Below are 7,363 nucleotides of genomic sequence, written 5' to 3'. Positions count from 1 at the left end.
TGGTACAGTTGACCTTCCTGCCTTTATTTTATATTCTCCATGGAACTACTAAACTTAATTGATTTTATATGATTTATTCAGGCATGTGATATTTAAGTTTTTTAATGATGAAAAGGGACAAAAACGAAGTGTCAACAATGGGATTAACTGGTCATAAAAAGGCTTTCTGTCTTTGCTATTGCAATATTGCTAAATTCAAAAAATAAAAAATTGTGTGAGAGACACCACTTCAGGGGTAAAAATTTTCAGTCAAACCTCCCCAAATCATGAAAGGGCCCTGGAAAATCCTGTGATTTTTAAATGAGGTTATGTTATCATTATCATATCATAACAAATTATAGCAGATAACAAGGTGAGTCTATCCCCCTGAAAGGGTGGCACAGGAGCAGCTTCTTTTTTCTGAATTACAGCCCTTTAAGGATTTAGGAGCATGGTGGGATCTGAACACAGAGAGAATGGCAGAAGAAATGTCACTGGGAGAGAGAAGTAGTACCAGTGGGTTAGTTAAGTTCTGGGGGGAGAAACCTCTGTACTCTTTCAAGGAGTGTAGTGAAGGAGTCCTGACCTGAGAAGGGAGACTGGTCTGAATCAGCACCCAGGCCCCCGAAGAAGGGTGGGATTTGCTGGGCTAAGAAAAACTTGGCACTATAAAAAAGAGTTAACAAATGAGTATCTGTTGGCAGGAGGGCAATGCCCTTGTTCTGAATACTCTGACTCAACTGTTGCAGGACTCAAAAGAAAACAGAAGTCTGTGGGTTTGTTCTGTGCAAGAGGGACAGGGCCCTGCTACTGTAACTAATCAAAGCTTTCCTTTGTGGACATTTTTCAGTAAAGCTCAATTAGTTAATTCATGTGGCAATCAGCAGAATATATCCACTGGCCTACTGGTAGGGGAAGTAATTTATTGCCTGATTTATTAACGCACCATGTACACTGTGGAGCTACAGTCAGTACTGTATTTTTATGGGAACAGCAACACGATTAGGTGAACAAACATGACACTTCATAAATAACAACATAAGATGAATGGTTTGGTTCCAAAGTTTGCTCTTACTGCCATCACTGAAATCAGAATGTGGCCCTGTGTAAACTAATGCAGGGGACTTAATAAAAAAACCCTGTTATCTGAATATGATTATAACACCTCCTTTTAAATCAGGCATTTCTATTATTTGCACAGCATGCTTGCCTTGCTCAGAGGCAGGTTGAGTATTGCACTGTGAGGGCCCAATTCTGTCCCTAGTGAATTGTGTGGCAAAACTACCACTAGTTTCAATGGTTCAGGATTAGGCCCTGAAAAAATGGCATCAACTCTGATTTTCCAAGAACAATATTATAGTAGAAAGGAAGAGGAAAACTGCTGAAAGGACAATTTCTAATTGCCAACACTAAAATACAACAGATTTCCTTTATGGAAATTCTTTCCCTGTTATAAACTATTCTTAAAGAAATGACTTGATGTATAAACATAGGCGTCTACATCAGAGACGCTCAACCTCTGGCCTGTGGAGCCATGTCAGCTGGCCTCTGGAGTTCCCCACAAGTCCTGGAAATTTGATAACAGAGCAGCGGTGGCAGCTTTAAATGTCTTTTCTTTGCTGCCAAAATTTCCAGACCCATGTAGAGTCCATGGGCCGGATGACAGGGCCCTGCACACTAGATCAGTGGTCTGTGGTGTGGCCAGTGCATGGAGTTACTCTGGTGCTGGATCCACTGCATAGGGTTAAGCTGTCACATGCGATCAGGCCAGTGCATGGGATTGCACCCACATGTTGACCCCACATGTAGGAGCGGCCCATGGATGGGATCTGTGCTACTTATCTGGCCCACAGGGTTGGAAGATTGAGCACCAATGTTCTAAATAATGTCCCAACCACTTGTGATTATTGTGTGTGGGGAGAGAAAAAACACAACCAATACCTCTGCTAACAAAGGTTTAGCAGAATCTGTAATGACTTGCATACTTGTTGTGGATATAGGTACTGATCCATCTCCCACTGAGGTGAACAGAAAGACTCTCTTTCACTTCAGCAGGTGGTGAATCAGGCCAGTAATCGAGGTCAATTTTCCAATTATGAGCATTAGTTAATAGTGGTGTATAAGCAAGTTTATATGGTGAACTCCAATTCATTAAGTGAATTGTGACATCTTTCTTGACAAATTGGATTGTAAACTGTTAATCAGGATGAGGGTTCGTCCTTTTGTAATTACAATAAGATCCCAATGTTTCTGAATGCCAGATAAGTATAACTGCAGTGGGAGATTCAGTAGTGCAAAGCTTCTACATATCACAGGACTTTTGCTCTTGGGCATGGTAAGTCTTTCCAGCATTGCCCCTAGAAGTTTAAGAGAAGGCTGAAATGATGCTTTCCAGCCAGGAGACTTTGAATCAGAGAACTCTAAACATCCTGCCCCTTGAAATAGTTACTAAACTGTTGTAAAACTTTTGATTATATTTATCCAAACAAAGATACACTGAACATAAGAGACATGATACAAATGAACAAATAAGTCCTACTTCCATCTAGCCCCCGTACCACTGAAGGTCTGTTAGAGGTGAACTTTGAGAGGGTCTGCTCTAAAATCTGTTGAAGATAATGAAAAGACTCCCATTGACTTCAAAAGGAATTTGGTCAGGCTCCAATTAAGAAAAACAAAATTAAATATAGAATGTATAAGTATATGAATGAACAGTCCTACATGAAGAACCCTTCTCTGCAACAGATTAAAGGGTAGTTGCTAGGAAAGGAATTTTCTCTATATTCTTTTCAACAGAACTTCCATTTTAGAGTAAATAAATTTAAACCATGATAAATCTCTAAATTGGTTTATGAGAGAATTATAGCCAGAACAGATGGTTGGGGATCATTAAGAAATTGTAGGTGATCATCAACATTCAAACATCTCTTGTTCTTGATAATACAGCAATTTTATGTATAATTCAAGTCCTCTAGACTAGTTATCTATTGAAATCCAGTGGCAGAAATGAGACACAAAGCAGCAGACTACCTCAGGCTCATACACTGCATTGGAACTTCACTGACTTCAAAGCACATTAAACCAAGGGAGAAAACTTGTGCCCCACATGAATAACTGCCTTTATTTAGCTAATGAATATTTTACAAAGTTCATTATTAGGCAGAGTGTGAAAAGTTGTTCTACTCAATCAAGTGTGTTTTAACCAATAATAACATTAGTATTTGGCAGGAAGCATCCCTGGCTTGTTCTGCTGTAGGTTCAAAGGATGTAGATCCTAGCTACTGCACAACCAAAATTTCTATACAAAGTGAACAGCTCATCCAAAGGAGCTCCAGAAAACCATAGTCTCATGTTACCTTATCCCTGCCCATCCACCACACAAGTGCTCGGTAAAAAAAAAGTTAGCCCCACACCAAATCTAGGCTATAGTATCTTTTGCCTAGTTGTCCAGGGAAGACCCTCTGATTTTAAATGGCTGGAGAAAACCTTAGGAATTCTCCATTGTCATCTTCTCTATGTGGTGTTCCAGCTCCACCTGGGCTGACTGCTATGTGCTGTGTGTCACTGAGAATAACAGCTGGAAACACTATTAATTGTTATTCCCATCAATCCTAACAATTCTCCCTAGAGAAAATTGTAATGGGCTTGCCAGCCAGGAAAAAGCCCTAACATTTGGACCTTGTTAAAAAGACATCTCAGCCGACTTCCTTAGCCTGACGAAGGGTTTTTGAACCTGAAAGCTTGTTTAAAAATTGTTTTCCAACTATTTAAGTTGGTCTAATAAAAGATATCAGATTCACCCAAAGAACCTTGTCTGCTTTCAGCCGACTGACATTTCATCTGGTGAAGAAGAACCTATTAAGACATTGGAACAATAGTGAACCAGGTCCTTCTCCAGATCAGCACAACCTACTGCATTTGCTTCAGTCTGGTTACTCTGATCAAGGCTGTGTCATCACTCAACTCTTCTCAATACTCCCCATCCACTCAACACTCTTTTCAGTATTTCTTGCCGTGATGCTACATCTGACCACCAACAAGCTTCCAGTTGGAGTAAAGCTAAACTACTGAATGGATGGTAAGCTGTTTAACCTCAAGCGGACTCCAAGCCAAAACCAAGACCATCCTGACCTCAGTCATTGAACTGTAGTATGCTCATGATGCTACAGAATGTGCTCACTTGGAAGCAGACCTTCAGGCAATTGCTAACATCTTTACCAAGGTATACAAGAAAATGAGACTAACACTTAACATTCAGAAGACTAAGGTCCTCCACCAACAAGCTCTGAATGAACAGTCCCCAGCTCTGGTAATCCAGATCCATGGTGAGACTCTGGAGAACGTTGAGTATTTCCCATACCTTGGAAGCCACCTCTCAGAAGGCTGTCATTGATGAAGAAATCCAACATCACCTCAAATGTGCAAGCTCAACCTTGCTTGAAGAAATGGATTTTCAAAGATCATGACATCAGATCTGAAACCAAGCTCATGGTTTATCAGGCAGTCATGATCCCCACCTTGCTGTATGGAGATGAGACATGGACAACATACAAGAGACATCTAATGTTGTTGGAGAACTACCATCTACGCTACATGTGGAAGATCCTCCAAATCCAGTGGGAAAACACACTCCAACATTAGCATCCTCTTGTAAGCAAACACCATGAGTACAGAGGCAATGATTTTCCAATATTAACTTCATTGAGCTGGCCATGTCATCCAGATGTCCAACTCCAGACCCCTGAGGCAAGTTTTATTCTCCCAGCTCAGCCAAGGCTGTGCTCAAGAGGAGAACAGAGAAAGCACTTCAGGTATGTCCTCAAGGCCAACTTAAAAAAAAAAGCAACACTGATGTTAACTCCTGGGAGACTATCACCCAGGACTGTCCCAAATTGAGGAAGACTCTGCTGCAGGTATCTCAGTACTTTGACACCTCATGACAAAGCAGGAGATGGAAAAGTGGGAATAGCAAAAACAACATGTTGTGGATGAAATCAAGAATCCAGCACCACCTACCCCACATGGAAACACATGCCTGAGTTGCAGTAGAGTCTGTCGATCTTGGATAGGTCTCATTGGCCATCTTTGGACGTATAGGTAAGACAATCATGGAAGACATTTATTCTCAACTGTGAGGGATTGCCACAGAAGAAGAGTTACCTTGATTCCAAATGTATTAAATCAGATTTGAGAGTCTTTGAGCACTTAAAATGAAGTGTCCTGGCATTAATCTTAAGAGCATGCTGATACAACATCCAGACCAGGTCGAGTGAGGAACTCTTCTTTAGTGGAGGGGTTGGTTGCCACAGCTAAAGATACCCTTCTCTAGTGTTGTGAATAGTTTCTGCAGCTACTGAGTACAAGACAACCACAGAGATTTTATGGGCCAGCGGCTACTGAGACTATTTTTGGCTGATGTTGAATGCTGACCTCATATTTGGCCCACTGTAAAAGGTTTAAAAATTACCAAAGTTGTATGCCAACAATAAATCTTAAGTAACCTGTTTAAACAGGACTTTATAGAAATGCGGCCTTTGTGATCTTAGTGAGTATTTTCCTGTCTCAGGGCCAAATTCAGCAAAGCTGGTGGCACATGCGGAATACACCCTGCTCCTTTGTGTTGGAAATGGAGATACATCAGCTGTGCTGCACAAGGCGGATACTGCCTATGTCAGCACTGTGCAGCAGGGCAGGCTGTATGAAGTAGTTCCATAGGACCTACATACATTATAAGGACCCTCTGGGTTGAGCTGCTGGACTTCTTGGGCATGAAGGCTGTGTCCCTTTTTTGTCTGCCACAACCTACCTGTGAAGTTTGGTTGCATTAACCTGTCTATCCTGTTCACCTCTTCCTATACACTTCCTGTAAGCCAGTGGTGAATCTGGCTCTTTCTTCTCAGGAAGGGTATGTTGCTGTATGAGTGACTGCTTTTTCTGCTAGAAGAAAACAGATTTCTTCATTCAAATTTGGTTTTCAAAAACATCTCCCTTGTCTCTGGGTTTGCACTGGAAACCTTGTCAGAAGCCTAAAAGTACCACCAATATATGTCTCTCTCTGAAAATCTTATCTATCTCATCACTACAATTCCATCTAATCCAAAAAAGACCCCCCCAAATCTCCATCTTTGCTAACACAAGGTAACCGGGATGAAATTGGACAGTGTTAGGAGTCCAGATATACACCTGCTGCCAACATTTTGAGCCACCTTGCTGGTTAAACTGCCTCTCAACAGCAATGAAAAACGAGGTGAAATCCTGACTCCGCTTAAGTCAATGGCAGGCTCTAATTGGATTGCACTGGATCTGGATTTCATCCATGATATATTTAAAACACTGATGGCAGCTGGCAAAACGCCTGCAATGGGACTGGCCTGATGGCTAGTTCCAGCAGAGCTAACATAAGCCTGAGCAGGGCTGGGAAACTCCATAAAAGGCCGATCTTTGTGCAAACAGGGCCTTCAAGAGCAAGTGGGCCGAGAAAGTGGTTCTCAACCTTTGTGGAGTCCAGGCGCCCTTTGATGGACTGGAGGCAACCCTTGGAAAATGCCGGCTCTTAATTTTTCACTTCATTTATGCCTCCAGGAAGGTACCAGAGGGCTCATCTACATGTGCAATGAATGAGGTCCTGGAATTTATTTGGGTGCAGCACTTGGAGCCCAGGGGGAGCAGCCGGGACTGGCAGGGGACCCAGGTGGCTAGCCCCACGGTGAAGTGCTGCTCCAGTCAGCCCTGTCACCGTGTACACGTGCATTTAAGCACAGTAATTTACTGCGCCACCACATAGTACTTGTGTCTGATGGGACTATCTGAGGGCACAGCAAATTCATCTGTACTAGCCTAATTGTGTGTAGATGGTGATGCTTTAGGACACAGTAAATTAGTCTTCTGTGCAGTGAAGCACATTATGTACACTCACCCAGAATGATTTTTCTGTGGGAAAGAACGCAGAATAACCAGAAGCCAGCCTGGTTTTAACACTGCCGGCTCCTGTTGTAAATTGCTGGGCTTGTCTTGGGAATCATGTTCATTCCCCCGCAGCACCCAGGAAAGGATCTCGGGGCACCCCAGGGTGCCACGGCAGCCTGGTGGGGAATCACTGGACCCTGCTTTACCGCTCCTGCCCGAGGGCAATCGCCCTCCTGGGACCGCTCCCGGCGTGTCTCCCCGCGCACCTCCCAGGGGCCCTTCGCCCTGGAGGCTGCTCTCTGGTCCTGAGCGAGCCTCTCCCGCCCTTTGCCCCTGGCTGCCGAGAGCAAGCAGCCCGCAGGTGAGCCTCCCGCCAGGCCTTCCTGCGGCGACAGCTCCCGCACCGCACGGGGCAAGCCCGAGGCGATCCCCGCCGCCTGTGACAGGCGCTGGCGGCCCCCCCCCCCCCCGCCCTTTC

This window comes from Alligator sinensis, unplaced genomic scaffold (genome assembly GCF_000455745.1).
Source record: "Alligator sinensis unplaced genomic scaffold, ASM45574v1 scaffold682_1, whole genome shotgun sequence".
Lineage (NCBI taxonomy): Eukaryota > Metazoa > Chordata > Crocodylia > Alligatoridae > Alligator > Alligator sinensis.
The sequence above is the reverse complement of the archived record's forward strand: the minus strand, read 5'-3'. Positions refer to the sequence as shown.